Source organism: Perca flavescens, chromosome 19, assembly GCF_004354835.1.
Source record: "Perca flavescens isolate YP-PL-M2 chromosome 19, PFLA_1.0, whole genome shotgun sequence".
NCBI lineage: Eukaryota > Metazoa > Chordata > Actinopteri > Perciformes > Percidae > Perca > Perca flavescens.
This window is the reverse complement of record NC_041349.1, coordinates 18,131,227-18,146,856: the sequence shown is the minus strand read 5'-3', so window position 1 is coordinate 18,146,856 and position 15,630 is coordinate 18,131,227. Positions and strand designations below refer to the sequence as shown.

General features: G+C 39.6%; 1 long non-coding RNA gene across 1 annotated transcript; it reads right to left on the bottom strand.

Annotated features, from left to right (window-relative positions):
• Positions 1 to 667: 667 nt before the first annotated feature.
• LOC114545955 (uncharacterized) lies at positions 668 to 4,278 on the bottom strand. The gene is made up of 4 exons (XR_003690963.1): positions 4,101 to 4,278; positions 1,184 to 1,330; positions 922 to 1,026; positions 668 to 760 (listed from the first exon to the last, which is right to left on the bottom strand). It is a non-coding gene; the product is annotated as an uncharacterized LOC114545955 (long non-coding RNA).
• Between the last annotated feature and the right edge of the window lie 11,352 nt (positions 4,279 to 15,630).

The following is a 15,630-nucleotide window of genomic DNA, read 5'->3' as shown; positions in this document are numbered from 1 at the left end:
ATTTCTTGGTGGCCAGTGGAGGTCGATGCTGGTTCTATTTTTATCTTGGCTTTTACGTTTTTTGAGACACTGTCAACAGTTATACACTTTGTAAAATGTTTTCAAAATATGACCTGAGGGGGCACATTTTTGGTAACACATTGGTCTCACCATACTGTTGTTCTTTGTACTTTGACCTCTTTGTTTCATATATAACATACAGTATATATTTTATAGGATGATCTTAACTTTTTTTTTATGTGAAATCGTAATATGGCAATTAACTTGACAATATAGCTAATAAAAGAAAGTACTATATTGCCTCTGAAATGACACAGTGAAGTACCACCAAATTGTATTTAAAGAATAACTGCACCCAGTGTAATAATCCTTATTGTGCTTTCAACTAGTGGTACTTTCATGCTCCTTCCAGCAGCACCCAGCTTTAATAGAAAATATCTACATCATCCCAGTTCTGCAGAAAGCGAGTTGTTTTTGTTAACAGCCACCTTCCGACTTACAATTCATTTTAAGTAACCGTGCTATCTCTCAGGAATACCATCTTATTCCTCGGAGAAAACCTTGTATGTGTTGTGTGTGTATACAAACATGCATACACACACACTGCATGCACAAGGTTCAACTTACAGCCTAAAAACAATGTTGTAATTTAACATCTTACCTTTCAGCATGTTTGCCTATAAAAGCTGTCCAGGAGCTTATTGTGCAACATCACTGCAGTTGTCTTGGGAATCAGCTGCTACCAATGGCAACATTAACACTGACAAATAAAAACAGGCAGGATTAATTTTAAAGTTACAGTACATCCGGAATGCACACTCGCAAATCATTACCATACATCTAATGCAGCAGAACAATATTACTTATTACGGTTAGGTTTACTTGATATCCAAAACTTATCGAATTACACAAAACACGTACCTTATCCTCACACCATCAATGAGGTTATGAGCTCATAGTTATACTGAATGAAGAAGAGCACTGTCAGCAGACTGTTGTACAACTCAGTGAACTGTGTTGAGATGTCTGTGGGGATATAAAGGGCAGAAGTTGAGTCCCTTAACTGGACATTGAGTGAGTGAGTGACTGGCGTGTGTGTGTGTGTGTGTGTGTGTGTGTGTGTGTGTGTGTGTGTGTGTGTGTGTGTGTGTGTGTGTGTGTGTGTGTGTGTGTACACACACACCGGCATTGACTGTTGGGTGTCATATCTCTCTTTCCATCCAAACATAACCCCCAACTCTGTCTCTCTTTCCCTCTTGTCCGGAGCTGGTGACATCTTGACAGATTAAAATGCTGTGTGCTCCAGTCCTTGGTTGGCCACACTGGTGAACTGCAGGGACCCCATTGTGAATCAATACAAGAAAATACTATCTCTGGGACAGAAATCACCCACCCGTGCTCACATAGCATAACACATTCTTACACAGACAATAAAACCACACAAGTGCAAAACATATGTAATGTATTACAAGTAGTTCACCGAAATATAGCAGAAAAAAAAGTCTTGGTAGTTTTGGTATTAGGACCCCTTACTTTTTTGCTTCATTCTCATAGCTCTCGTGACCCTTGATTCCGGCCAGATGTTTTTCTCATGAGTTGGTAGAGACCAAAACAGAGCTTGAAGGAGTATATTGAACTGGCTGGCCAGGAACACAACTTTAAATTAATTATATTGTCACTCCGTGTCTTCTGGATGTGTAAAAAGGCAACTGTATACTGATGCTAATACATATGTCAATGATGTGTTCATAGCTTGTACCCCAATTAAGTAACACTGCTTATCACTTCTCAAAATTGCCACATTTTTGATCAATTTAAATCAAAAAAGTACCCTCTTTTTTTCAAAGATTTAATGTGATACTTCTTTTTATATCAAGTTTTTTATATCAGAAATATGGGTTTCTTTCAACCAAATTGCCCAAACATAACTTGGATGCATTCATGTGTGTTCTCTTCGCAGGTAAAATTAATGATTACTTCTATAGAATTTTTGGTGTTGACTTCGGGTCACATTGACCCATTTTCAATTTTAGTTTTTATATCAGAAAATATGGGACATAGAAATAAGCGTTGAAAATGTGTGGAAGAAAAATTTAACAATTTAAAATGTTGGAAAAACAACAAACGGTGAAAAAAAAGGCGCCAAAAACATCGGAAAAAAGCCGTAACAGCAGGTTACAAAACACTATCATCATACGTTTTTTTCAAAGTGATGCAGTAGTTATTTAGCAGCTGGTTTTACTTTTTGGGGTGATGCGTCTGATGCTTGTTAGAAAATAGTTATGCTATGCATTTCATATTTATTTGCGATAGAGGTTAAAGATTAAATTCTGAGTTTATACTTGCAGAAGACGCACACACTCAGGCACACACATGCTGTTTCTATATCATATATGTAGTCGAACAGCAAAGTTTGCCGGCGCAGCATGCCAAGGCCTCTATCTTCTTAATGGAATGTTAGACAAAGGATGGCCCTGACTGTTGTGTCTTTATTGATTCTGCCAGGGTGCCTGAATGTGATTAAGGGGAATTAAACTCAAACCTGCTGACGCAAATCATGGCCGGAGGTAATATAATGTCCAGATGAAGTGGAAAGATCCATCCCAACGAGGAGGTGGCCCTCTCTGACCCTGCGTGGGCTCAGGCAATTAGCATTGGCAAAGTGCAACTCAATAACAAAATCTCCAAAATGGAGGAAGTGCTTCCATGGCTAATCCCCTCTGCCTCTGAGAGGCCCCAAGCTTTTTTTTTTTTTTTTTTTTTTTTTTTAGGAGGCCATTGAGAATGCAGGTCAGGGATGTGGAGAAAGCCAAGCTGCCATCAGTCTAGATACTGGCGATGGCTGGACAGCCGCCAAGTGGAGAATTATGTAAATGTTTGTTCTAATAATAAAATGCAGTTGAATACATAAATATGTCAATAGATAAGCCTTGTTTTTTTCACCATATGTTGTTTGGAAGGGCAAAGCAGAGGGGCCATCCAGGCTTTGAAGCCATTCTGTTTTTTTTATACACCTGTTTTTCGTTTCCATATTGAATATATGTATATATTTTGCTCATATGTCCTTGACTTGGGATTTTGTGTGTATAAAATGGCATATGCAGGCTATTTGGAATGCAGAAATAGATGTGTATACTGTAGCACTGCGCAAAGTATACATGCAGTAGCTCCTTTTAATGCATTTGTATAGTGTGTCCACCTCATTAGTCTGTTCCTAGTTCTAAACGCTGGTGTTTGATGTGGAAAATGCTCCGACCATGTGTTGGGGCTTGTAATAATGAATGTTTCATGCAGGATGGGCCCAAATGATCCATCAATTCCGATTAGATTGTAATTACTAGGGTAGAAATATATTCAAATGAGTTCATTATCAGTTAGATCAGGAGCAGACCAAGCCAGTTTGACTATTTACCAGTGCCTCAAGTGTTTATGCTGCGATTTAAGAAAATGCTGGAGTGATTCCTGCAATTAGGTAGGGATGCACCGATCCGACTTTTTCAGTCCCGATACCGATGCCAGGGCTTTGTGTATCTGTCGATACCCGATACCGATCCGATACCGTTGCTGAATTAATAATAACCTGTATACCTTCCACCTTATACCTTCCTTCCACCATATGGAAGAGAGTAAAGGCACCAGACCTTCCTAACTAAACATTACTTTCCTAACTAAGACAAAATAACATAGATGTAATGTATTGAATTCTTATTTATTTGTTATTTAAAAAACTGTGCATTCAAATCGAAAATATAATGTAATCAAACTTCTTAAAATAAATTTAAATAAATAATAATGGGCCACCTTTATATAGGTTTATAATGGCTTATTCTACTGTCAGGAGTACATAGAATATCTCAAAAACATGTTAATGTCATGTTTACTAAAAGCTTTTATTACTAAAGGGTTTGGCTCCACGACATTATACAATAACTTTATATGAAGGGGAATCCATGAAACAGTTACAGAAGCTAAACTATTTGTATTGTGCAAACTGCAAAGTAGTAAAATAAACTCAAATCGAATGAATACACATACAAACAACTTTAACATTGTTTCCCTTTCAAAACTAAATAGTTGTAAGCCAGTTGTACAAACACTACCTTCGCCACAGGTAAGTTAGGTTGTAGTGTTGTTGTAGTGGGCGACTGAACGGAGCTCCGCTGTCAGCCTCCTTCGGTGTTTGAATAATGTAAGCAGGTGGGCGGACGTATTTCAGCGAGGCGAGACATCTTAAATCCAGTGTTTTAATCATTGCTCTGAACTCGTCTTTCTCAACGGTCTGTAGCGGGACCGGAGGTGGATTGCGTTCATAATGTTGCTCCGCTGCATGCTTGAAGTGACCGGTCTAACGTAACGTTAGAACGGCCGAGTAACATTAGAGCGACGGGCAACAACAGTGGCTAAATTATGTCCGATTTGTTAGAAACAAAAAACTTCGAAACAACAGACGGCTCCTCTCTTGAGCACACGTTGTTCTGGTGTATCTCCGGTCTTTCTTCATCCTCTAGCTAACTTTTATTCTCGGTTCTCTCCCAGCTTAACAGACTGTTATGCTACCTGGCTAGCTAGGCTAGCAGCTGTAATGTTACCCAGCATGCCATTCGGCGGTGTAGCTACATTTGTAAATGTAAAATTATTAGTGTTAGAAACTGTTTGTCTCAAATTGTTATATGCTATGGTGTTTTATCCTTTTAAAGAGAGTTAGTTGTTGGTTATTAATTGTTGTTATGAAGTTACTACCATGAGTGAAAAGGGTACACAGTTAACAGGGGTCCCGGTGCAGCCAGGGAGTGAAAAAAAAAAAACTGTGGCCCGTGGATCTGTTAATTATTCCGATCCACCGATCAAGCTTTTTGTCAATATCGGGCCGATATCCGATCCAAATATCGGATCGGTGCACCCCTGCAGTTAGGTAAGCATATGTCTTGATGTATCATTTGAGTCAATTAGCCAAGTGCTCTTCAATCTCAGCTCTTTACTATGCTGCTGCTTCCTCTTGCATTAGGATTTTTGTCTAAATATGGCAGAGGATGGATGGTTTTTATGCAGGTCCTGCGGAGTTCAGAGTGTCAGGTAGATAAATACATGGGCTGACCAGATCGCTCACTCTCTATCTGTCTCAGCCCTCCCTATCACCGCCAGCATTGGTTTCCATTTCTCCAGGTCACTGCTGAATGACTGCAGATTACATCGGCTACTCTCTGATGTCTACGGGGACGAGGCCATCAGGCTGAAATGACACGGGGTGGTGACAGGCGGACCCTCGCCGACACCCACCGACATGACTCCCATTCACGGCAGCAGGCCCCATGACACTAATCTGATTCTGGTCTGTAAAGGGGCCTGTTTTGCCCCCACCAGTCTCATGCTAAAACAGGAAATGACCAAGTGTGTGCCTTTTTTTCCCCTCCATTTTTCTTCTCTCTCTCTAAGTGTAACTCTACCTTGATTCAGTGGTTTTTAATAAGTGAACTTATTATTTTAAGTAATTCCCTTAATAAGGCTGTTCAAAGACCCTAGAAAAATGGGTTTGAGGGTTAGTACTGAGTGGCTTTTGAATTTAAAGGGATTTTGTATGCTGGGCGAGTTCCAGATGAATCTGTAAAATATATGTTGAGGTTGGGAAAGTTTCTTCATTCAAATTGACTTTCCGTTAATCCAAAGTTTCCATTGAAAAACGCCTCTGCTTTGCCTGGCTTGTGCATTTGCCAGATTCTTCGCATTCAAAAGAGACTTCTGCACATGTAAGCGAAGATGCCCCAGCTTTGTCCTCATCATTACCATGACTTTGTTTTGGCTGGCATGTTTTGACTGGCTAATAGTGTAAACCATCAGGGACCACTGGCTATCTTTTCAAAGAAACTCACCCTCCGACCATGTAGCTGTGGGGCATGCAAGGTGAAGATGAATTGGTTCGGCTCGCTTGTTTTGAGATGAGAGACAGGCCTCCTAATTGGATATCATCTCACTCTCTTTCCCTAATTAGTGCTGCATTGCTTTATGAACTGATATTAAGATGCAAGAGAAATAGTAATTAGCTAAAGGTTATTACCAGCAAGGGGCGCATGGACATGGAGCATGCTGGGCAATGTAATGATTGCACACAGGTTTGTTTATTTTGGCTTATACGTTCACCCTTACAGGTACAATTTTTCCACAACAGATGCTTTAGATGCTGATTACTTAGCTTCACCCTGTTAAATTATTATATGATCATATTCATTCTATTTTAGCTTCAAGCAATCCTTCCAGAAAAATGCTGAGTTTTTTTGTTATTGTTGCGGGCAAAAATCCTTGATTATGTGGCACGTTTTCTTAAAAAATGCGATGAAATATGTGGGTTATTTATGCAATTTTATGCGATGAAATTGCGGGAACTTGCAAAAATTGAGGTTTGACGGAAAAGAGGAAAAAAAAGTGATAACCCTAACACCCTGTTTTTTTTAAATTTTATTTCAAAAAGTAGTTTACAGATATTCAGTCATCGCAATACGTAAACAAATAAGATACAAAAATATATACAAATAATATATGAAAGTAAAAATAAAAGTAATAGTCTAAACCGAGGGAAATAAAAGATACAAAAGAGACAGACTTTTAAAAATCTTTAATAATATAGACAGCAGAAGCACTTAAACAAAGAAATTTGAGTAGACATCAGATATTAAGATAGCTTTCTTATTGGATACCATCTTAAGAGACTCATAACGTTCCCATGGCAACAGGGGAAAATGGCTGCTCTTGTGTGAAGTAAACGCAACATTTTTCAACTTTCTGCTGAGATATGTGACTTTTTTACAACGAAAATGCGAGGATTATGAAATCATGCAAGCCCCGCATATTTTGAGCAGAAATTGGCAATTTATGCGGCGAAAGTGCGGCGTATTTGAAAAAATGCGCCCCCCGCATAAATATGCGGACTTTGGCTGATTATGCATTGAATTATGCGATCGCATAATCACGTTTTTCTGGAGGGACTGTTTAAGAATGCTCTTAACCAGTGGTCGAGGACATATCTATCCTTTACTTAAATAGAAGTAGAAACACTACATTACAAGAAAGTCATGCACTGAAAATGTTACTTAAAGAGTAGTCTATATCCATGACGTTCCACATCATGGCTTTCAAACGAGCAACGTGGCAGTTGGTCAAGGCCACGCTCCCACCCTCCACCTTGCCCCCCCTCTCTCCTCCTCAATAGCTTCAGACACAGAAATGGCACATCCTAAGGAAAGCTCATTGTGGGACTGGCTTGTAGTTGCTGTAATTCGGCACCAAGGCTGAATTTCGGGAAAGAGACTTCAGATACAGTATTAGGGGACCACTAAGCAGTCCCTCCAGAAAAACGCGATTATGCGATCGCATAATTCAATGCGTAATCAGCCAAAGTCCGCATATTGATGCGGGGGCCGCATTTTTTTCAAATACGCCGCACTTTCGCCGTATAAATTGCCGATTTCCTCGCAAAATATGTAGGACTTGCATGATTTCTTAATCCCCGCATTTTTGTTACAAAACAGTCACATATATCTCAGCAGAAAGTTGAAAAATGTTGCGTTTACTTCACACATTTTACCCTGTTGCCATGGGAACGTTATGAAGTGACGTAATTACGCGACGTGAACATCATCGAAAAGCAGGGAGTTGGGGGAATCACTTTTTTTCTTTTCATCAAACCACAGTTTTTGCAAGTTCCTGCAATTTTTGCAAGTTCCCGTAATTTCATTGCATAAAATTGCATAAATATTCCGCATATTCCATTGCATTTTTTAAGAAAATGTGCCGCATAATCAAGGATTTTTGCCCGCAACAATCTTAAAAAAAACTCTGACTAAGGTCTATATAAAAGTACCATGTCATGGGACCTTTAAATTAATCTGCCAATTGTTTTATTTTGTTTTTTAAATCAATCCATTAATTGTTTGATTTGTAAAAATCTAAGGAAATAGTGAGAAATTCCTATCATAATGAAAAAAGTGACTTTTTCAAATATCTTGTTTGTCCATCTAAAAGCAAAATTATCAGTTATCAAAACCGATGGTGAATCATTTTCTGATAGTTGTCCAAGCTTGAATATAATATACTGTCAAGTAGTAAAATCTAAAGTTAGTTTGTAAGTAACTATAGCTGTCAAATAAATGTAGTGCAGTAAAAAGTACAATATTTCCCACTGTAAATGTAAAATTAAATGGCAAAAGTATTGCTATTAAAGAATAGCAGCTGATAATATTCACCATTGCCGTTAACATAACAAACATAATAATCCTAACACAGTCAACAAGTGCATCTACCTCTGTGTTTGAATACTGCAAACCAGTGCGTTGTAACAGGGTACAGTGCCTTTACCTTGTTTAAATTGTTAAAGACTCAGATGTGACTTTATTCCCAGCAGAGCCATTTGTCATGATGCCAAGGCAAGAGTGCTTGCGGCTTTGATGCACATAGGTGACTTCACCCTTATTGGAAGCCTTTGCTATGCTCAACCCTGACATTGATTATCCCATGCATTCGACATCCAACATTATGGTCCTCTCAATGCAAACACACAGACTTGCATGCAGGATGAGGAGGCGGCAGCAGAGCATCAATATTGTGGAACAGTCTGTTATCGTTACAGAACCAGAGACAGTCACAGTGTTGAAATCCAGGCAACAAAACCCATCTGTTTTAGTGCTGACTGTACACAAACAATTCTTTTTATATCCTGTGTGTGTATGTGCATGAGAGAGAAAAGTGCATTCTGAAAAATTGATTTGATGTTGATAGTCAAAGTCAGATAGACATGCTGACATTGCAATTCGCTTTATCTGTACGCACATATTCTCAGGAATGTGTAGAGAGGGAGAAATGTTTGCTGTTTTTGTCTTTCTATCACTAAGTTCTTTCTTTTCCTCGCCTTTCAACACTGTGGGCTCAGCTCAGAGCATGCAGTTCTCTAATCGTCCAACAGAGGACAGTGTGGAACACGTCATCTCCAGGGAGAATGCAGAGATGTAGTAAGGCAGAGAGAAACATGGGGGACTATGACAGTGGCAATGCAATGTCCTGGGTGATAAAAATGTACAAACAAAACTACTGTTAAAGCTTTATTTTGTTTTTGTGTCGTGGTTGGACTCCTGCCCTTTTCAGTTCATCATAGTTTAAAAACAAGACAATTGTTTATTGTTTTTAAGTGAAATTGTCACTGTTTTTCTTTTTGTGCAAGAGAGAGTATGAACCGTATATAAAACTCAAAGGTAAAGAATGACATCATCAGCTCCCAAAACGGAACAATCCATCCCAGGTTTTATTCTCTTCTGTTCCTGCTCTTTGGACTAATTTTAAGTCTGGACAGACAGTGCAGCGGAATGAGACATTATTACAATAGGGTGTCACTCTGCCCTGCATATTCAGCAGGCAGAAAATCACTCGGAGGTGGAGGTGCTGAGGAGAAGAGAGCAGGAGGGTAGAAAAAAAAAAGAGAGAGAGGCGGAGAGAGGTTGATGGCTAAAGACAAAGTGAGAGAGGGGGAGAAGGTGATGCGGGGCATTAGAGGAAGCGAAACAGACAGCCACGTGAAGCTCACAGGAAGAGGCAGCAGCCAGGGGAGAGAAGTTGCATGCCGTGGACGTGAGCCGTTTTGACACATTGGGTAGCAGAGCGAACAGGGCCGACACAATGCAGGGAGGCAGAGAGCACCGGGAGGCAATTTGATTTACAGTAGGGCTATAGCCACTTCAGGTTTGCTGTGGTTCCACTGCCAACCGCTCAGTAGGGATGCATTCATTCCTACAGCTGAATGGAGCCCCCCCACCCACCCACCCCACAATCATAGTTCTCAACAAATGCTAGGATGTGTAGGAGCTACAGCAGAAGGTCATTTATTAAAAGCAATGAGGATAGTCGGGATGCAGGAGGATCTGCACATGCTTCTGCTACTATAATAAAGTAGAACCTGCATGATCAGCAACCACTGTATTCTATCTTTGTCTTTGACAAGACACATTTTCAACTGTATGTGAAATGCCTGGCCTGTTTCCATCTTGGGAAGGAAAACGGCCAGTTAAGATATCAGTAAAATATTCACTATTCAATATAGAAAAACACCAAACACAATGTGTTTATTAACATTTAACCGAAACCACAATCTTTCACTAACCTTAGGAGTTTTTGGTTCCTGTACCTAACCAGCCAACCTAACTCAGGATCCCGGTCTCCAGTGTCAGAGTCCTGCACTTTGTATGCATTTTAGTACTTCACTGACGTACTTTCTTTTATGCTTATTTATACTTATACATCACCAAATTACATAAGGAAACATAGTTGATTTTACTTTACTACATTTGACAGCTTTAGTGAAAGTTTCATCCAGTATATAGAAATTTAAAAGACTCCACATTGACTAAAAAGGCTCATGCATCAGTAATACTATTTCCGTGATATGATGAATGTAGCACTGTGAAAGGGGCCATTCTGTACAATGGGTACTTTTATTTTTGAATATAATTTGTAAATACATTTGGCAGGTGATACTTTACACTTTCTTTTTGATGTGACAATTGGGAAGTCAGAAATGTTCTATTCCTATACAAAGGGGCTTTAAGTTACTGTATATATTTCAGTGTTATTAATTTTTGGTGTTTAATATTTGAACATTAGCGTAACAAACCTGGCCAGCAGTGATGTGTGAACCTATATAGCTATAGATATCCATACACTGACACACAGTGCAGCAGCTATGAAGTCCTACTTTTAACACACTCTCTCTCTCTCTCACTCACTCACTCACTCACTCATAATTCTACATTCTTGTAGAAAATGGGTTCACTGAACAGTCATATATGCAGGAAGTGACAAACCTGAAAAAACATAAATGGCAAGTAAATTGGTAGCTTGCCAACGGCCTCAAGTTGGAGATTAGTACTGATCTAGCCTGACTTTGAATATCACTGGTGTTCTTGGCAGCCATGTCATGTGTTCATAATGCTACATCATCACTGCCCTTTCAATGACTAATCAAGCAATTAAAGACATGCAAACAGTACTCTATTTATAACAACACCAACCCCAGAGCCACACAGGATGGATTCCGTCGTCCTCTGAGAAATCAATATGTCTGTAATCTTAACTTTCTATATACTGTAGCCCCTCCTGCTTTATGGCTGCAGTATTAACTTATGGGTCCCCAGTAATTACTGGAAATGTGGCCTACAAGTTGGTGCTCAAGCATTTTCGGTTTACTTTTGAATGGGTTGTCTGCCGATGTATACTGCAGGAAGCTTGGAGCAGCTAACATTTAACCCTAAGTCTATTCAAATGTTGATAAAACTTTGTGATATGTTACCAGAAGATTGTGGTTATCTTTTGATGGAAATCTGCTAACAATATACACACTGACTGGCACAATACCAGCTTCAAAATCCATTTCCATTGCATGGCATTGGTTATAAGATGGACTAGGCTGGTTTAACATTAAACAAGCAAGGTGAATATGATATTTACTACGATGACATAGTTCAAAAACTGTGTCTGTGTAGTAAGTTACTACCAAGTTACTTATTTTTCAAACTAACTCCCCACTTAAAATCCTGTTGAAACTCAAATTGTTTATATTTTATACTTAAAGATGCAGTAGGTAAGTCTTATAAAACTAACTTTCTGTCATATTTGCTGAAACTGACCCTATGTTCCAGTAGAACTACATGAATTATGTAATGTAAAAAAAAAAAAACAGCTCCTCTGGCACCAACTACAGCCTATATTGCGATTGGCAAAATTCCACCGCTCCCTGTTGATTTTCTCCAATCAGGGCCACAGGGGGTGTCTATCTGCGTGTCAATCACTGCTCAGGCACGCACACGAATATAATAGCGTTCTCCCCTCCCCCTTCCCTGCGCACAAGCTGCAGAAAGGTTTCCCAAAACTCGGGTGAATATTGGAGTGGCTTTTCAGAGGTGGCGTGAGGGATTTTAAAGATCTGAAGAGCGATGCAGATGTAGCCACATTTCTTCTCGACAGGTAACATAATTACCATGAATGATTTATCTTTCATTTGGTTATTAGTAGTCAAAAGTCCACAAAGCTAGGCTGGTGAGGATAATAGTAACGTTTGCACAGTGGTGGGTCAGATATGATGCTGAAATGGGTAACAGTAGCCTGCTAGTTAGCATTGTTTTACTGTTGGTGAGTAAAGTTAACATTGTGTTAGTGTTTAGTTATTGAAAATGTTGTCTGACATGCCTAGGTAGTTGTGTGAGGAGGGGCTTAGGAGACTGTTTGGGCTTCAGCAGAAAGGGGGGAGGGACTGAGAAGTTGTCGATGTTCAGATTTGTTGGCAAAGTCCTGGGGTCTCATTTATAAATGTGGCGTACGCACAAAACGGGGCTGAAAATGTCCGTACGCCACTTCCCACGCAAAGGTTGTGATTTATAAAAAACAAACTTGACGGGAGAATGTGCGGTCCTCCACGCAAACTCTGATCCATGCGTACGCACATTTTGGAGACAAAATAGGAATTGGCGACACGGATGGTGAGGTGGTGAACTGAAGTCAGACTGCACAGAGTACATGTGGGAATACGATTAGGCTACTCTTAATATGGTTAAGTATTAATGCCGCACACGCATTTCTTCACACCATATCATGAAGATTGTACTGAGTGATAATTGTTCTGAGTGATAATTGTTCCATAAACACCTCCAACTCAAATCTTAAATCAAAACTCGTTCTTAATATTTAATCTGCGCTGTCTCGGTGTTACATTGTCCGCTACGGAGCGCAGGAGGATGAGATGGCCCGACTGCATGGAATACAGGATATCATCAAATACCCTAGCATATAACTGCAGAACACAGTGTAAATAACTAAATATAAATTTTAAAACTGTGCATATATCATCAAATGTTAAAGTCTGGAAATACAGCTGTTAAGCTCTCGTGCAATCGTTACGCTCTATGTTCTCGTTATCAGTCTGAACTTTAATACGGTTTGTGCATGAAGAAAAGTGTGTTTGCCTATTACACTTTCTTTTGTCTTCAAATTGTATCTCAGGGTGGGGGGTACCACTAGTTGTTGCTGTAATTTTAGCAAGGTGTTAACAATCACAAATTGTTAGGCTAAACTATAAATACTGTGGTAAATCTGTGCGTAATGCTGCATGATGGCACTGCTGGCCCTGCAGGAGGACAGCAGTGGAAGAATCAGGAGAGAAAGAGACTTCAGGGACCATGACGATGACTGGCTCATATGACGATTTCAATTCCCTAATATAGCTGTAATAGTAATATAGCTGCGCTCTTGGATCTATGTACTGAATTGGGTCCAGTAGAGAGGGCAACGCGCCTGAACCGTGCCATCCCGGTCCAAATAGGTCCTCGCCATTCTGGGTGAAACCGGCTGTACGATGTCAGACAGCGAAGTGTTTTTTTTAAATAAATATTATATATAATCTTCAACTCCATCACTAAGGCTTGTTGGATATAATATCACAAATCAACAAAATTCTGAGAACAAATTTGAGACGTTACTGATGACATATGACAGTGAGAAGTTGTGGTGGATATTAGTGCTGCGAAAAAGTCAAATAATGCAGCCCATGACATAATTTGAAGAAACTTTCTTTTACTGTATATACAATATGGTCGCTTTATATGGCTAATACAACTGAATTTTAGGAGTGCACTTGTGAGAGACATTCCACAAAAGGATGTATTCTTGGAAACATAATTGCAAGGTGATCAAAGGGGTTTTGACAGTTTACTGCATATTTCTTTGAAATCCTTATATCTAAGGATTACTTTGACTTTTTTATTGTAAGGTTGACTATTTTGAAAACGTTTTAAAGATCTAAAGGATATCAGTAACACCCAGATACCTTTTGGTCTTTTGTACTTTTGTGTATTTTGTCCCTGTCTTCTGAAGATGTAATAGAACATTTTATGTGTTTGTGTGAGTGGATTTCCATTTCAGTCATTGTTCATTTTGAGCAGCTGATTAAATCAACAATAATCTCTCCAGATCTTGTTTTTCTTGTACAAGATGCGTGTTACATTTCTCCCGATGACCTACACCCTCCACCTTATCTGCATCCACAGACAGTAGTCTATATCCACAATGTTCCACTTCCGGGATTGCTCTGGTGCTGCCGGAAATTCCACCAGATGTCACTCTTTTCGGCCGGATGTCAGTTTCCTTCCGCTTTCTTTGTGTTAGAATTTTAAATGCCAGTTGATTTATGAGGAATATGGTTAACTGCTCCTCAGATCTCTGCAGGGTAAATCCAGACAGCTAGCTAGACTATCTGTCAGATCTGAGTGTTTTGTTGCACGACTAAAACAACTTTTGAACGTACACCTATGTTCCACCGGAATCGCGCCCAAGACAATTGTGATTGGTTTAAAGAAATTCCAATAAATCAGAGCACGTTTTTCTCCCATCCCGGAATTCTGTGTGGACTAGCCAGACCCTCCTCTGCAGCGCTGTGGAGAAAGGTCTGGCAAAGCAAGACTAATAGACAGTGACCCACTCATGCAATCTCACAATATCTGCATCCTCTGCACACAATCTGCTCGAGTGACATAAATACATCTGAATGTTTTTTGTTTTTTTGAGCCGAGACATTAGGTGCCAGTAAGGGTTTGTACTGCAAAGCTATAGCGACAAGCTTAGGCGCACGAAACGCCAATTCCAGCTTCTCCGTCTGTTTATGGTAAATGGGGTTCTAAGCATCACCTGCAGTGTTCAGTATTGATTCAATAAATCGGATTTGTAAATATGAGGAGTGGCGTCAGCTTTCCACTTTGTGAAACATCTACTTGGACCACACATAGGAGCAGCTGGGAGGCTGAATGCTGTTCTTTTATCGGTGTGTGACAATGGCGAAATATGGTGATACATTTTTTTCAGTGTCATAACTGTTTACATCACATGACATTTCTGTCCGTTAACAAATTGGAATTTAGAAATATTTGATTGTGTAGCCAGGGAGATGCCACCCTTTAAACATTCCATCCATTTTATTTTTCAAATGTGGAAGAAACCATATACCGTACAAAATTCTAGACAAAAATAAAATGATATGCATAACAGGGAAAAAAAAGTTAAACATTTAAAGAAAGCAATTCCAAGTGGCATTCACTGTCTGTGCACAATGTTTTGATACCTTCAAATGGAATGGTGGCTTTTAATTTCAAAGTTTCAGAATCAGAAAGTCACAAACTTAAACATTGTTGCACTTCAGCGAGCAAATCTTGACTTTAAACTGTATAAGCAGTCGGTGGTAAATTCTAAATGTTAAAGTGATAAGCTTTGTTTACATAGAACGTGTGAAAGCCCTCCTTGAGGCAGTGAAACCGTTTGCCAGTTACAGAGCTGAAGCTCTTAAAAGAGGTAGAACAGCAAACTGTCGAGTGAAAAGACTATTACAGGGTCTCTGAAAGAGCCAGTATATTAGGAAATGTGAGGAGTCACCTGTTTTACAACATGGCGGGCCCCTTGTGAGCACCCCTTTGCCTTGATCAGTGCACGCTGAACTCTTGCACTGCAGGCGACGAAGATACCACTTACCACTTTAAGTCATCGGCTTTGAAATACGGCGCCGCTTGTGTTATTGCTTTAATTTTGATCTCCTTCATTTCTCTGCAGGAAGAGACG